At 38.7% G+C, this 18,226-nt stretch overlaps 1 protein-coding gene across 3 annotated transcripts in view; it reads right to left on the reverse strand.

Moving 5' to 3' along the window:
* LOC117990052 (furin-like protease 2) overlaps positions 1-18,226 on the reverse strand; it is a 298,563-nt gene that overhangs the window by 41,771 nt on the left and 238,566 nt on the right. The gene's annotated exons all lie outside the window — the stretch shown is intronic.

Here is an 18,226-nt window from a genome sequence, read left to right on the forward strand (position 1 = left end):
AAACAGCCCCTATTATAAAGGGAGAAGCTATACGCAACGATCCCCTCTTGTCAAAGTAAAGATCAAGGGATCCGAAAAATATTATTGAGTCTGACACTCAATAATATTGGTCGTGTGAGTGATTTTCTTATAATATTTTCTATCTATCGACTTGTATGATTTAGTGGTACGGACCTCGAGACCTTCTAACCTAAAAATTTAACTGTAATTTTGTTCTAGCTTAAAAGGCTTTGGGTTGTAGTAACGAAGTTGATCAAGCAGTATGTACTTACTTATGAGATGTGGCTTAACGAGTGACGTGTTAGCAGTTTAACCGCCATTTTAATACTCCAAACGACTTAAAGGTTAGATTTTTGATAGCATATTTTTTTAAATACATTAAAAACGTTTAGACGGTCAAATTGTAAAAACGATCGAATATCGTAATTTTCATACAATTCCATACTACTTTAAAGAGCAGTTTCCGCGTATAGAGATGGTACATACATACATGTTTCAGAACTTTTTTTACTGTATTGTATTATGTCTACTCCTGGACGTGTTACTCGATGTTTTAATGACCCACTAACTACCGAAATGACCGTGAAATTAATAACGTTATGTAGAACGTTAAACTTTCACAATTAAGCCGCCATTTATTATACGCCTTTCAGTTAAACGGGCCTAAATGAAAAAAAAGATTTTGTTAAACGCTATAAAAGCCTGCTTTAATTAAAATCTAAAACAATGGTTCGTACAATATAATGGTTGGAATCAAAATATATTTAAATATTTAATTAATAGCATTTTATAAAATACTAACTTGTTCCCGGGACATCGTCCGCGTGGACTACACAAATTTCAACCCCCTATTATTTTCAAAAATCCTTTCTTAGCGGATGTTTACGTCATAATAATGCATACTTTCAGCCTGGTCCGTCCAGTAGTTTGAGCTGTGCGTCGATAGATCAGTCAGACAGTCAGTCACCATTCCTTTTTAGAAATATTTAGATTTTTTTATTAAATGGCTTGACTACTAATAGGGGCAAGTCCACACCAAAACTCATTAATAAGTCTTCAGTGACTAATTCTTCGGAACAAAGTTCTTGCAAAGTCGGAAGTCACTAACTACGAGTGACTTGCTAAGTAATCCCTACCTGCTACTAACCGAAGCCTTAGAATCCGTGCAGATTATCCGCAGCTTAATGTTGCGAACATTAGGACTTTCTGGAACATTCTTGAACACTTATTCGTTCCTAGAAAGGTCGGTACATTTTATCATGATGAGATTATCGTAGAAACGTTCTAGCTTAAAATTACAATTTCTATCTATACGTTTATAAACCTCAACATTTGGTTGAAAATGAAGTAAAATTTATCGCCTCGATGAGGCAGTGAATTTTACTATAGGTACAAAGTTCAAATGCCTTAAGTAGGGTAGTCGTATGAATTGCAATGAAGTACTCATCTATAGGTATATATAAAACACGAAAATGTTTAAAACTACGTGTCTAACTGTATCTGTGACTAACAAAGTCTATAGACTTTGAAACCATCCAACCAATGTGTCCCAAAACTGTTTCATTAGAAAGGCAATAATGCGAAGATGGTAGACAACAAACACAATTTTTTTTTAGAACATTCTTTTTATAAGCGTATCGCCGCCACCGTCGGGTATCCGCTAGTATCAGATAATTATGATGAAGCCCACTAATCAAACGGATATCGATTTAGATTGATACTTTCTAATAGCGATTTAGAAAAAAGTTTAATGGCGTAAAAAAGATGCACATTACATAAAAAGCAATAATAATAATCATCTTACGTATAAGAAACTCGAGATAGCGAAACATAAGGTAAGTGAGGATGCATAGAAATCACTAATGCGCGTTTACCTTAAACGAAAGTCGTTCCAGATTGGCGCCTACACGCACGGGTTTTGGGCGCTGACAAATGACGTATAAGAAAAGCTCTAATGTACACGTAACTCGGAAAGAAAAGAAAAAAGAAAAGGAACATCTGTGAGGAATCTTCACAGATTTCTTTGCTACGTATTTTATTCAGAACACAAATCGTCTCACATATTATGAGTGAGTGGGTGTGTATGTTTTTGAGTCTAATGACCATAAAGTAATATGAGACGTAAATTGACACGGATGTAACGCAAAATATCGTAGGAACTAAATTATAAACATTAGAAGAGTAAGAATTAACCAGCTCAACGATTTGTAAATCTTTGAGTTCGGGTAACTTAAAAATTTCATATTTTTTACAAACCTGGAAAACCTTTTCTGGTGGGAGGCTTCGGCTGTGGCTAGTTACCACCCTACTGGCAAAGCCATACCGCCAAGCGATTTAGCGTTCCGGTGCAATGTCATGTAGAAACCAAAGGGGACTAAACCCGTAGGTTAAATAAAAACTACTATACCCCTTTCCAGGTTATCTAGCTTCCAACTTAGACTGTACCAGGTGAGATTGCAGTCTAGGGCTTAACTTGTATCTGAATAAAAAAAGAAAAAAAAAACACAGACTCAGATTTTTTTTCTAGAAATTCTATTGAGTTTGCTTGCTTAATATTGAAATGAAAACCAAAACATGTTTGTAATGGGGAGCGCGCAAGGGTTACTACTCTTATATGACTAGCAAGAAGTCTATATACGTAGGCTGCATCTACACGTAAAGAAAAAAGCTGCGAAGAGCTACTAGATACAATAACCAGAAACAGGAGAAAATGGCTAGTGAAGAATCCTTTAGTCCTTTAGTGCTAGTGATGTCTAGTCCCCAATGGGGGAGAGTGATCATAAGGGACAAGGAGGAGGCATAAAATAATCTGTTGACTGAAGGCGCCCCGGGAAAACGCCAAGAAAGTACCGAACGGGCGCCCTCCCGCGATTCGGCCCTTATAACCGAGAGGTTGCCATGGGAGGTGCAGGGTTGTCCCAGTCCTTTAGTGAAATAATGACTAATGATTAATGAGTAAACAGTTTGAAAAGAGCCTACCAAAATATCCCCTTTATATCGCATTCGCAACACTGGAGCTTGTTTATATTATTTTGTGTGCTGTTATTTAAATAGGACATTCACGCGTGAGCAAATTTGTTTTACGTACCGTTTGTCCAATAAATATTATAAACCCGGCGGTTGGCTGATATAATTATTTTTACAAATAATCATTTTAAAACCTATTTCGGCAACAGACCGCGTCAGTCAGTTAAATTTAAATGAAACAACTAACAGGAACAACACGAAAATAACATTACGTGTCACCAAAATTAAATAGTTCATAGCAGCGGAAATAATACTGACAGTGGGTAAAAGCGTGGCCGTGTATAAACAGGTAATTATGATCACTCATCGGTCACACAAAGAGAAAATTCATTTATAAAACTGCAGCGTGAGTTGTTTGCTGCAATAACGACATTTTTACACGAGCCAAATAATTTAACTAGAAGCAGTCGATGAAAAAACAAAGTGTACAGAGCAATCACGAGAATACGTAAAATGAGAAATTTACAAAAATCACTAGCAGTAAAAACGCTAGTGAAAAGCACCGAAGGCTAATAAAATCCTTCTAAAAGTCTACGTAGACCTTAAAACTTATAAGATAAGCCCTTGAAACACAACCATAAGAGCTCATATTTTATTAACAGCGTGTAAAGTACGGATGCAACAACGCCCCGGTTACTTAGCGGAATTAAACCGATAATACGCCCAAAGCTCTAAATTTCCAATTGGCAAAGCGCAAAATAGAATAAAACAACGGCTTTAAAAATGCTAGTGAAAATCTTCAAAGGATAATAAAATGCTTCTAAAACTCCACGAAGCCCTTAAAACTTATAAGAGGAGCCCCTGAAACAAACCCAGGAATGCTCAATTATTAGAAGCGTGTAAAGTACTGCTGCAACAACACCCGGCCCGGGCTACTTAGCGGAATTAAAACGATAATGCGCCCGAAGCTCCAAATTTCCAATTGGCAAAGCGCAAAATGGAGTAAAACAATGGCTTTAAAAACGCTAGTGAAAATCTTCGAAGGATAATAAAATGCTTCTATAACTCCACGAAGCCCTTAAAACTTATAAGATAAGCCCCTGAAACAAAATCAGGAGAGCTCATTTATTAAGAGCGTGTAAAGTACTATTGCAACAACACCCGGTCCGGGGCTACTTAGCGGAATTAAACCGATAATGCGCCCGAAGCTCCAAATTTCCAATTGGCAAAGCGCAGAACGGAATAAAACAACGGCTTTAATGCTAAACCTAGTATTATACCGTTAAAATTTCGTACACACAAGCCTGGAGCTGAGAGTAAATGAAAATCTCACTGATTAGTTTGGAAACTGCATGAACAAAAAATGCTCTAAATTTCAAACACATTTTTTACGAAATAGAGGCTTTGTGTCGATTTTATTATTCAAACAATTTATTTGAGCTTTGAAAATGGATAAACAATTGCACGTTCACTGTACAATAAATTTTCCTTTTTCGTCAAATGTTTATAAATCGATAACGTAGTGGTAGCCTACTGATAGAGCCGTGACAGTCCAGTGGTTAAGACCTCTGCCTCCTAGTCAGGAGTACGGGGATTCAATACCGGGCACGCACCTCTAAGTTTTCGGAGTTATGTGCGTTTAAGCAATATCACTTGCAACATCATGAAGAAATCTTCATGCCTGAGAGTTTACCATAAAGTTCGCAAAGGTGTATGAGGTTTACCAATCCGCACTTGGCCAGCATGATGAACTATTGCCTAAACTTGGATAAACTTTTAAAATAAAAGATTACTTTCACATACATATTTTTTAGATATTTTTTTGCGAATATTCAGTATTCCATAACGTAAGCTTTTCCCCACAATAATATTATGAGGTCACAGTGGAAAAACTTGCAAGTCGAGGGTCTATAAGTAATAGGCCCTCGAAGATGCAAGTAGGTCATGACCTGTGCGTCCCGCCATCAGTTACGTTGATGCTCGAACATCAACTCTCTGTTACCTTTTCGCTGATCAATTTTTATCTTATAGTAGGTATAAGCTGTGGTAGCCTAGTGGTTAGGACGTCCGCCTTCTAGTCAGAGGTCGGGGGTTCGATCCCGGGCACGCACCTCTAACTTTTCGGAGTTATGTGCGTTTTAAGAAATTAAATATCACTCGCTCTAACGGTGAAGGAAAACTTCTACTGCAATACCTCGGCTATCACAGCTTACCGATTACCTATACTTATTACTTAATAATAATGTGGATTACCATACTAAAAGTTAGCGCTTTACTGCGATCTCACCTCGTAGTAAGTGATGATGCAGTCTAAAACTTTGTTTTTTTTTAATGAATTGAACTTGAATGAGGTATTCCAATTCTTACTAATTGTTTCAGGTTCTTCACAGAGAATTCACCTCAAGAGTACGCATATACCTACAAGGTGGTTCCTCACAGAGAATTCACTTCAAGAGTACGCATATACCTACAAGGTGGTTCCTCACAGAGAATTCATCTCAAGAGTACGCATATACCTACAAGGTGGTTCCTCACAGAGAATTCATCTCAAGAGTACGCATATACCTACAAGGTGGTTCCTCACAGAGAATTCATCTCAAGAGTACGCATATACCTACAAGGTGGTTCCTCACAGAGAATTCATCTCAAGAGTACGCATATACCTACAAGGTGGTTCCTCACAGAGAATTCATCTCAAGAGTACGCATATACCTACAAGGTGGTTCCTCACAGATAATTCATCTCAAGAGTACGCATATACCTACAAGGTATACATTTTTTTGTTTTGCATGAAAACAAGATCGTAAAATGTTGGCGGGGGACAGGGGAGAATGCTTTGTTGTGATTCTTCTTCTTCTTTGTCGTATCACTCTTGGCAGAGCGGTCGTGGTCATCACGAAGCAACGTCTTTGAGGGCAGATGTTACATGCCTCACGAGCATTCGCCATTTCTCCCTGCTGGCTGACAGCCTGGTACACTCGTGCAAAGGACCGCCCACAGCAGACTTAATTTGGTCGGTCCATCGCATGGGTGACCTTCCTCGCCCTCTGGTGCCCTCCACCTTGCCCTGCACGACAAGACGCTCAATCGAGTCACTCTCACGCCGGGAGACGTGTCCGAAGAATTTTAATATGCGACTCTGTACTATCGACGAAAGTCGTTTTTTAATGCCGAGTTCTTGGAGTATAGAGATGTTGGTTCGAAATTCGGTCCATGAGACTCCTAGCATTCGCCTCCAGCACCACATCTCCAGAGCATCAATCTTCTTCTTCTCGACCAGTCGCAAAGTCCACGTCTCCGCAGCGTATAAAAATATGGGGAAAACAAGTGTTTGAACGAGCCGGATCTTCGTAGCTTTTGTAATGTTCCTGTTCTTCCATATTTTCTTCAGCTTGTCCATCGCAGTTCTTGCTATCGCCATACGTCGTTTTACTTCTTCTACGCAACCTCCATTGTTCGAAATTAAAGCACCAAGATATATGTAGGATTGGACGACCTCGCAGTTCGCAATCTGAGTGACTTCGGGCGAGTTATTGTTGTAGTTTCTCTTGTTGTGATTGGTGGACTCAAAAATCACGTAATCAAGACAATGTGCGGAATGAGGGTACCGAACTTTTATGCTGAGCAACTGCCTGAGCTTGGCGATCGGAGATGTCCGGCAATTAGGCGCCTATAGGTGGTGGTAAATCAGCTGTCGGCACGGCTTTGCTGATAGGATGGTAAATAGCCACGGCCGTAGCCTTCGATTCGACAATTTAGAAATTAGATATTATTAATCAATTTAGATAAATCAAATCAATTTAGATATTATTAATTCCCAAATCGCGTCTACCGAAAATCGAACCCAGGACCTCCCACTTATAGCACACAGCACTCACTGCTGCGCCAGGGAGGTTTTCAAAAAGCACGTACCTACCAGATGAAGTATGGTATTGCTATTTACCTACCATAGATCTAAAATGCCTGTTCCATTTGAATCCTTTAAATGTTAATTTATTCTAAGTTCTAACTGAATAAAACCATTCTTTATGTAAGCTAGCCATACCATAAAAGAAAAGATTATTTGCAAAATATTAAGCACAGGGCGCGACAGAAAACAATGTAGGTACATCGACCTTTAGAAAGATATTTCTGCTTTGTAGAGCGTTGTTTCTGTCACTCATACCTATGGGACATTTTGTCATTATCGACGACAGAGACAATGCTCTACAAAACCGCTATCTCTTTCTAAAAGTCGATGTACATTATTTTCTGCCGCGTACTGTACATCTCAATACGAGTATGTAGATGAAAGAACTGTGAAAGTGTGCCTTTGAATCTTTGACAACATTTCATATTCAAATGGAATCGAGCGAACTAAACAAACAATTTAATGAACCAATCCATATCAAATGTTTACAAAAATATCCTTAAAATGTTTGCGAGGCCCAAATGTAAAAACACGGCGAGCGAAAATTGGCCTGCCACTCACAACTCAGTGTGCTTAGCATGAGATATTTCAACAAAGAAAGATTTATTTATTTTTATATTTAGATTAGCTTTTTTTCATTCAGATACAAGTTAGCCTAACGCACAAGACTGCAAATACTATTTTATACATGGCATAATTTTGTACCTATATCAAATATTTGAAAAGAGCAACCGCCGAGTTTCTTGCTGGTTCTTCTCGGCAGGAAAGGCATTCCGAACCAGTGGTAGATGCATCCGACTATTCGTAAGCACTTGTAAAAGTTTATACGAATAAAAAAGATTTTCATTCATTTCATTTCATTATACCTTTTCCTATACGCTTAAATCGAAATGGAAATGGAACGGCCATATTGCTAGACTCACGGACAACTGGTGGACAATGAGAGTAACGAGCTGGCCAGGACCAAAAGGCACACGTGGTAGAGGAAGGCCATATATCGTTGGGACAATGGTACCACCAATAGATTTCTGAAATAAAATTAAGCAAAACGCCAGCGTGTTTGTATGCGGTTTGGCAATTTCAGCTGTTCTTAATTAGTGCATGCTAAGCCTAGAAGCTGGTGCGCACTGCGGTAAATTTCCGAACGTTTTTTTTTTTTTTCGCAAAATCTGTGAACTCTAGAACTAAGTACATAGAAGCGCGCGCACTTCGGAATTCACTCCGCACCGGATTTTAATAGATTGCAATTTATCGCAACTCTCTTAGGATAGTACAGTACGCGGCAGAAAATAATGTACATCAACCCTTAGAATGAGATTTAGGCTTTGTAGAACGTTATCTCTGTCACTTATACAGTATGTGACGTTTTGTCGGTCTCAACGACAGAGGCAATGCTCTACAAAACCGCTATCGCTTTCTAAACGTCGATGTACATTATTTTCTGCCGCGTACTGGTTGTTATTACTTATTACCTACCAGAGGTTTGACGAAGCCGTTAAGACAGAGTAATCCTGCGGTAAGGGGTGACGAGCGACCCGGGATCTCCATAGTGATGCCAGGACATTTAGCACAAGATCAAAGGCGTCGGACTAATGTGTCTTCTTATAATGTGCTTGAACTTTAAAACAAGGCCGTTGAGATCCAATTTCTATAACGTATTTGACGCTCGAATACTATCAACGTTGGTAAGATATAAAATCTCATACTAAGCATACAGAATCGAATAAATATGTTTACGGACGCGGACGGCATTTCCTCCTATACGTTAATTTTCCATCAATAAGCGACTCTCCGTGATCCGCAATTTTCTAGACATATTTTCTTCGTGCGGATAAAAAATTAAATTAAACCAAAACAGCTGATGCTTCGTCCCAGCTTTCGAGGCAAGTTTTTTTTCTCATTAACTTTGGAGCTCTCTTTTTTAGACACAACAAACTTTTACGATAAACTTAAAAAGTGTTACGTAACGCAACTATAGTACGCGATAGGTCGAGATGTCAATCGGGGAGGGAGCACCCCGCACACCCGTACAGCCCCTCCGCTAACCCAGTGCGGGCGAGTGCGGATGACGTGCGGGACGTCCCACCGCCTCATACCTCGATTGCCATCTGACTATACGTTATACCTTAGTTATACTTTTTCGGATCATACAATGAGACGACACGTTGACAAATAATTAGTTTTTTGACATAAGATTGCTAAAATCGCAATAATTGTTGTGATTGGCTGAATTCTGTCACGGTAATCTTGCTGCAATCTGTTGCAGTAAGATTACCATGAATTCAGCATTTTAACCAATAACGGGAGAGTCTCAGCCAATCAGAGACGAATGCGATCGTCACATTGTATCTGTCACAATACTCAGTATATTTGCTGAGTTTAAACTTCACGTTCATATTTCCACCCACCACAGTTTGAAACTGAATAAATAATTTCCAGCTACGTACGGAATATTTAATTACCATCATAGTGGTAGCAAGCAGTGATAGCCTAGTGGTTAGGACGTCCGCCTTCTAATCGGAGGTCGGGGGTTCGATCCCGGGCACCTACCTCTAACTTTTCGGAGTTTTGTGCGTTTTAATTAATAAAATATCACTTGCTTTATCGGTGAAGGAAAACATCGTGAGGAAACCTGCATGCCTGAGAGTTCTCCATAATGTTCTCAAAGGTGTGTGAAGTCTACCAATCCGCACATGGCCAGCGTGGTAGACTATGGCCAAACCCTTCTCACTCTGAGAGGAGACCTGTGCTCTGTAGTGAGCCGGTGATGGGTTGATCATGATAGTGGTAAAAGAACACAGTAAAAACTATGCAAATATAAAGTGGACTGTGGAAACACTATCGCAATCCTGTAAGCCTATCTGATGCTACATAAGTCTGTAAAATAGAAATGCAACGTAGCGCGTAGTACGGACGATCATTATCATGATCATCATCATCATGATCAACCCATCACCTCTCAGGCATGCAGGTTTCCTCACGATGTTTTCCTTCGCCGTTTAAGCAGTATACACAGTTAATAAAAAAAGCATCAATATAACAATCGGCACGAGCCCCAAAAATAATACTAGGCCACGATTCAAAAGCGGAAAACGACGGGCGTACATCATTGGCAGACACATTTCCTTAACATCTGTAAATATTTTTGCAGTCCCGACACGTCTTTATAATAAAAACATCAGTAGAACTGTCTGGGAGGGAGGGAAATAGCGGGACATTAGGCCGCGATAAGTTCGCAACTGCGCACTATCCTGCACAATGTACATAAAACGAGCACAATAAATATGGGGGGCGGGGAGTCGGCCGCAGGTGCAAAGAAGCGTCGAGTTTTTCGGTAGACGAATATAAGTTTGTTTACACACGTTCCGAAAGTCTCTCAGGAATTTAGGAGCCTGTCAAATAATATGTTATATCATCTTCATCATAACTGATAGACGTCCACTGCTGGACATAGGTCTCTTTAGGGACTTCCACATGCCTCAATCTAGCGACCTCTTGCGACTCGTTTGATGTCGCATGTTTACCTAGCGGGGGTCTTCCAACGCTGCACTTACCGGTGCGAGGTCACCATTCCAGCACCTTTTAATTTTATTCTAGTTTTTTGAATTAACTAAGGCTGGACTTAGACATTTTCAAGAGCGCGCCACCAAACACGGTCTTTCTCCTTCTTCATCCCCCTGCTTCCCACCAACTTCTTCAGGTTTTAAAGAAGAAGTATAAGTTTACGGATTGCTAGGAATGACTGATAAAGCTGTGATAGCCTAGTGGTCAGGACGTCCACCTCCTAATCGGAGGTCGGGAGTCCCGTTTTAGCAATATTAAAAAGAAAAAGATGCAGATACTCTTAATTTAGTTTAGAGAAAGATAACAGAATCGGCGCCATTGTAGAGAATGGAGAACACGTATATGTGCGGGCAGGCTTTATACGTGAAAAACTCGTTCGCGAACAACAAAAGGATGAGATATATCTTCGGGACTGGCCAGGTGCGCCGTGATAATGCTGACGTCACATTTCCCCGTGATTTAGATGTGACCTTCCAATACTATTGTAGGTGTTATTAACTGCGGAAACGTAAGCGATTTATTCTATGTTATTGTGGTTAGCAGCAACGACATAGTTGTTGACAAAATATTACGGGAGTTAATCAAATTGTGGTTGATGATCATTGAATATGGTATGGATTAGAACACGTAGTTTATACTACAAAAAAAACGTACAGAAATTTAACCGTGTGAACAGTCCTATATTAAATGAATGCCCCATTACGTATGCATCAGTAAGATTTATCCCGCAAAAAAGTGCGATGTTAATGCCGTGTAAACGGGGCCTGACCAAATTGGTAAAAACTATAAAAAAATGTGGGTAAAAAGCTATCCATACTAATATTATAAATGCGAAAGTGTGTCTGTCTGTCTGCTAACTTTTCACGGCTCAACCGTTCAACCGATTCTAACGAAATTTGGTACAGGGATAGCTTGCATCCCGAGGAAGGACATAGGCTACTTTTTATCCCAGAAAATTGAAGAGTTCCCATGGGATTTTTAAAAAACCTAAATCCACGCGGACGAAGTCGCGGGCATCGTCTAGTACTTTAATATAAACTACAGTACGCGGCAGAGAATATTGCACAATGTACATTGACCTTTAGAAAGAGATAGCGGTTTCGGTTTCGGTAGCTTATTTTATGCGCACGATTATCGAATTAAGATTATTTTATTTTGCACAAACACGTTGGCACTGCGCACACCGTATCACAGCGCGGTCATGTCTTCACGGCGACATTTTTAGCACTGATTGGTACTTCTTGCATATAAGTTAGGAAGTAGGAAGGAATGGATATATATGGGGTTGCGCACAGGGAAGAAGGAAATGCACATATACCCTATTTATGTCCCATTCACGCAAATAAAAAATTGCAAGCATAGCGACGGTGCTATCTCTGTTATGCATAATAATTATAATTGAGGCATATGACGCCATCTATGATTGCGAAGGGTGAAAATGAGATTTACCAATTAATTTGGCACCATCCAAGCAGAAGCGCCCCAATTTAGGCTGTATCACCATCTACTATTTGATATGATTGCAGTCAACCGCAAAAAATAGCGCATACTTAGAAAAATCTTTAGCTAGACTGCCTAACCCAGAAGCTTAGACTTTGAAGAAGGGCTATTTGCAGTACGGTGACTTTTGAAACACAGCTGTTATAGAAATCTCTGTTGCCTACACTTTGCTACTCACGATACAAACTCTACACATTCCAGTTTGCATTCCACATCAGTGTCAGATGTTTCGAGCTTTGGCCGTTGGAATAAGTTTTAATTGCAACTACACGAAACTTATTTTATCGAGCCACGTCGGCGACACTGTTTGGCGTGTGTTTTCCAAATGTTTCCATAGAAATCGTTATGTGACGTGGTTTAAAGAGAAAAGTTTGCAACTTCGTATAATTTATTCGACCACGAATGGACAAAGTTACTAATATTGACAAACTTTAATTTGAACTCGTATTTTAGTAGTGGGTTTTTCATTAGTTTGGAGCTAAGTACTTTGTCCTATTATAATTATGAATCTGTAGGACTATAACATAATGAAACGAAAGGGAGTTAAAGGTCTAAAAACAACAGAGACCTTATATAGAGACTTAACTACATCGATATAATTGACAAGATATGCCCAAGCGAACAAATTTTTTTACGTTTGTGGAACCAAATAAATCAGCGCCACCTCTTAGATGAACGACCCGTTTGAAATCCAGACGTCACTGAGGTTGCATTGGTGCTAAAGCACCACTGAATCGGTGCCATTTTGTTTGTTCAATAGCCCGGCCCATACGAAGTAATATATAAGTCAATGCTTAACTATGATTTTTAGGGTGTGGGACTAAAAAGTGTTTTTTTTTTAATTCAGATACAAGTACAAGGCTTGACTGCAATCTATACGTGTTATTTCTTGTACAATGGTTCGGAACCCTTCGTGTGCGTGTCCGACTCGCACTTGGCCTGTTTTTTAATACTAAGTAAACTATTAAATTTAAAAAGGTTTTAATAAAAATTTATAAATTTAAAAAATTAAAAAAGTTCTCGCAGTCAATTTTATTAAACGAAAATAACTTACAGACTGTGCTTACAGACTTGAGAATAGTGTGGGTATACACTAGAATATTCTGGAACTTGTTATCGCGTCTTGCGCCATAACCTCGGAGGCTTAAGCGCCCGTATCTGACCGGAGTTTTATCGTCAGAACGAACGTTCACATGGTAATGTGACTGGGGTTTAAAGGCTTTACTGAAAAACTTTGTGACGGGAACTCCATAGTACCTACTGCGTATCATCTAGACTAGACCTAGTGCCCACTTATCATTATATCCCTATCCAAACTATCCATACTAATATAATAATGCGAACGTGTGTGTATCTGTCTGCCTGGCTGTCTGTCTCTCTGCTAACTTTTGACAGCTTGTCTGTTAAACATATTTTGATGAAATTTGGCGCAGAGCTAGCTTATACCCCGGGAACGGACATAGGCTGCTTTTTATCCTGGAACACAAAGTAGGTTAACATTTGACCTATATGGTACTTCCCGTTGACCAAGAATCACAAAATTTGGTAGGTAGGTAGGTCTTATATATATCACAAGTAAAGGAATAGTTTTGATTTGTCGTGCAAAATGTCGAAAAAAATACCCGAGTACGGAACCCTCAGTGCGCGAGTCTCGCACTTGACCGGTTTTTTCATTGGGTTGGGGGGTTAATAAATTTAATATAACCTCGTGTAGGTACCTACCATCAAATGAAGGTTTGGTAACAATTCTGATAGTGTTAAAGTTTAATGATACACATCACAATATTTTTCCCGTTTTATGTCGGCCAAGTTTTTTGTATCAGCAATTTTATGACAAAAGTAAAACAATATTAGTTTTGTTGACAAACAATTTTGATCACGATAAGTGCCTTCGTGTAATAGGGCAATTTAGACAAGTTTGATGGTCACTCATGGATATTAGGTACTTAGTAAGTTTTAAAGAACGCAATTCTGCGTGGTCAATCCGATATACTCAATACAAATTTCCTCGAAAGAATTCTTATAAGTGCCTTCAATTGTGGACTGTTGGGTTTATTCAAATAAATCAATAAAATTATATCAGCTATTTAGTTTATCAAGGAATTAAATAATGGATTTTTTTGGATTACCTGGTAAACACAATTGCTGAACGCTTCTGAGCACAGGTTTCCTCTCAGAATGAGAAGGGTTTAGGCCATAGTCTGCCACGCTGGCCCAGTGCAGATTGGTAGTCTTCACACACTTTTAAGGACATTTTGGAGAACTCATGCAGGTTTTCTTACGATGTTTCCCTTCACCGTTAAACCAAATTATATTTAATGAGCTACTTAAAGCGCACATAATTCCGATAAGTTAGAGGTGTGTGCCCGGGATCGAATTCCCAATCTTCCGAATAGAAGGCCGACGAAGAACACTAGGCTATCACAGCTTTTTCACGGGTGTGTGAAGGTATGTAAAATCTTCTTATTCTGAGAGGAGATCCGTGCTCAAAAGTGGGCCGATGATCATAATGATAATGATGATGTTGATGATTTTTAGTGCAATAATGCAATAAACTCAACATTTTGATAGCAAAATCGTGAAGAATGGAGCATAATATAACCGCTTCTCGAGCCATACCCGCATACTAAAGCGTCCGTATCCGACCCAAGTTTTATAGGCACAATAAACGTTTCACATGGTAATACGACCAAAGAAAATTTTCCGAGGAAAACTTGTAACGGGTCATCGATAGTGCCATCAAGCCGAAGGACAGCCCGCTATGAAGATACGGTATTGGAGTTTAATGTTACGCACATTTATATCGACTAAGTTTCTTTTGTGATAGGAACGTAGGATTTTTCTACGACGGAACCACAGAATATACAAAACTAAAACAATACGGTATTTGACAACTAGTTAAATCAGTATTAAGGCAAGCGCGCTCTATGTAAGGCTGAATCATCACCTGCCACCAGGTCTGATTGTAGCCAAGATTAGTCTATAAATTAAAAAAAAAACTTTTTATTAGGTAAACGTCAAAACACGCACTTAGTATGCGATATCCTATGAAATACTGGAATGTGACGTCAGATCATAATGACGTACTTTTTAGTTTAATCGATAATTTAAAATAGTTATTACACTTAAAACTAACAAAGGACGTGGATTTTATGTGTTTCGGAAGACCCTTTATTTAATAATCACTGAGAAATAATTTATTTTTGATGCAGTCTAATACCCAATTATAACTCTGGCAAACAAAACGGTATAATTACAAGAAATAAAATTTTACAGGAGGAGTTAAAAACTGGATAAAAGGTGAAATTATAACGTTTTGATTAATATCCAGAACTTTGGACTCAATTTTAGCACAGTTTTAGGACGTTTTGCTTGTAACTCAATATTCGAAATCACTCAAAAATTTACTCAATTTTAGCATTTTTAGGCAGTTTTTCGGCTGATCAACTTGTTGTACCAAACTTCGTCCAGTTCGAATCAGGTGTATGCAGTGGCGTGCACAGGAGTTCAAGCCAGGGTATGCATTTAGGTATGAACTTGTTTTACGGCAGGTTATAATGAAAAAGTAAGCATTGATTTCTTACAATGAGGGTAAGCAGTGCGTTTATGCTTCTATGAGCTGCACGCCACTGGGTGTAAGAGGTGCAAGAAATAAACTACGAAACTGTTATCTACTGTTTAGTTTAAAAACTCCATGAAACAAGGGTCGTAAGATTTCGACTTGTGAATGATCTTGTAATTTTCTAAATTACATGAGTGTTCCGGAACTACTTATCAAAGATAAATAGGCTGATCGGCTTATGCTATCAACAAGCGAAATCAAAGTTTAGTGGATAAGCATTTGCATAGCTAAGAGACCCAATTTTAGCGGTCGACTTGGCACACGCACGGCCTATCAGAGCAGCTAGCAATCTGATATTGCCATATTATATTCTGAGACTAGCTTATATATCCAGGCTTCACCCGCACAAAGAATAGAATATCTGAAAATCATTTTAATTACTTAAATAAATTATTATCTAATAAACTAGATGACTTCTTCCGCGTGAATATAGATAGGTTTTTAAAAATATCCCAGGAACTCTTTCATTTTCCGGGATGAAAATTAGGTTATATGTTAAGGGTATATGTTATCACATATCTCCATTCTAGTTTATGTCTAGGTGGCTACAATAACACTTTTGCGGGCAACAGCGGTCGTTCACAGCGCATGCAAAGCGTTGTGATCGCATTGTTCGCAATACATTGCGTGCTCAATAATTACAACATTACAATTACATTAATAATCCATCACTTTTAAGATAGCTGGTATTTATGATATCGTTATAATATTAAATGCAACTTATTCACAAAGGTTTTGTTAGCGCGTTACACTCTGTATATTCGGTAGTCACTGTGATAGAGAATGGTCTATGGAAAATCTATAATAATCATGGATAGAAAGCTAAGGACAGAACCGTAAGAAAAAACACTAGACCAGGCTGTAGTATAAACAAAACAGGATAAATGTAACCTATATAGTGCTTAACCATTGACAAAAGGGGATATGTGCTGTATGCGCTTAATAGATAAGCAATTTCAACCGCTAATCGAAATATCGAACGGTGATCGAGAGCATTTGCATTGCTAAAGAGGTCCAAATTTGCCGGTTGACTGTACTCATGCAGCGCCGTCGAAACGGTTAGTAATCAACGATAGGTTGATAGGTCAGTATGCGAGATTATCACCATGATGTACATGTTAACATGAATTATGTATTCCAACATTTCCAGCACAATAGCCTTAAATGAGAAACCAATTTACGGTAGATGATTATAAGGGCTGCAACTATTAAGTTAAACATTTCCTCCTCATCCCACTTCTGATATCGGAGATTGATCAGTCCGCTTGGCCAAATGTTGGCCCGAATACGGTCCAATTACTGATGAGGCTCAAACTGGTCGGACGAATTGAAACAAATGTTGGTACAAATGTGTAATAAGTACTAGATGATACCCGCGACTTCATTTCTGGGATAAAATAGTCTACGTCCGTTTCCAGGATGCAAGCTTTCATTGTACCAATTTGTATACAAATTTCGCCAATATCGGTTAAACAGATAGGCGGTAAAATGTAACATTGAGAGACAGAGAGAACAGGTAAGACAGTAGACACTCTTTCGCATTTATAATATTAGTATGGCATAAGTATTGATAAGTTTGTAATATTTACAATAAACTTGCGAACCGCCCTGGTTTCGCAAGTATGACGATTTTTTCCGACTTTATTACCGGTAGCTTATTTCTGCAAAATGTTTCAGGTTATACCCTAAACTTCTTAGATAATATTATATTGGTGAAAACCGTTTGATAGTCCGTACATAATAATATTATGTCCGTTTCTGAGATTAGCCCAAATTCAGCGCGGCGGTTTATTTTATAATTAAGTAGTGATAATAATCGATTGTTTGTGTATCCTTATCATGCATTACCAAAGAGGCCCAGATTGGTCGGTCGACTTGGCACAAATGTTGGCACGAATACGGCCCATTGGAGCAGTTGGCAATCAATGATCGGCCCGTATTCGAGATTATCTTCATGGCGTCGACGTTAACGTGAATTACGTATTCGAGCACAATGGCCCTAAATGAGAAGCCAATCAACGACGTAAGGGTTGCCACATTCTTAAATTTTAGTAGGTAATAAATAATAGTAGATTGTATCATAAGGGAGCAAAATAATATTTTTACGGCGAGGGTGCTTTTTGAATCCTGAACGTATGGACGTAACTCTATGAGGAAATAAAAGGCGCCTCATATTTTATTGTAATATTATTATTAAATAAAACATAGACAACTAAATTAAAATTAATCTAGGCTTTCATATATTTCTCCCGGGATTTTGCAGGTAATAGATTATCCATTACTTTTCTTGCGTCAGTTCTAATACTTTCAGGAGTTAATTGTATACTTTCACTGTCACTTGAAGAACTCATTTTTCAAAACAAAACCATAGAATTTCTAACAATCCGTGAAAATTGACAAAAACGCGGAGTGTAGTTCGCGCGTTTTTAATTTGTTTTTTTTATTATTATTATTCAGCTGGCGGCCTATGGTCCGTCGTACCAGCCAGTCTTTATTCAAACAATATTTGCGTTCGATTTCTTTGGCGCTGAACACTACGATGTTCCAAATTCAAAAATTAAAAAAAAACTTTGAAATGAAAACATGAAAATGATAAGTTGACACCCCTATCCTGAAACTCTTAACCCGACACGCAGCGTTAACGACAGGCCTGTGACGTGACA

This window comes from Maniola hyperantus, chromosome 17 (assembly GCF_902806685.2).
Source record: "Maniola hyperantus chromosome 17, iAphHyp1.2, whole genome shotgun sequence".
In the NCBI taxonomy this organism is placed as follows: Eukaryota; Metazoa; Arthropoda; class Insecta; order Lepidoptera; family Nymphalidae; genus Maniola; species Maniola hyperantus.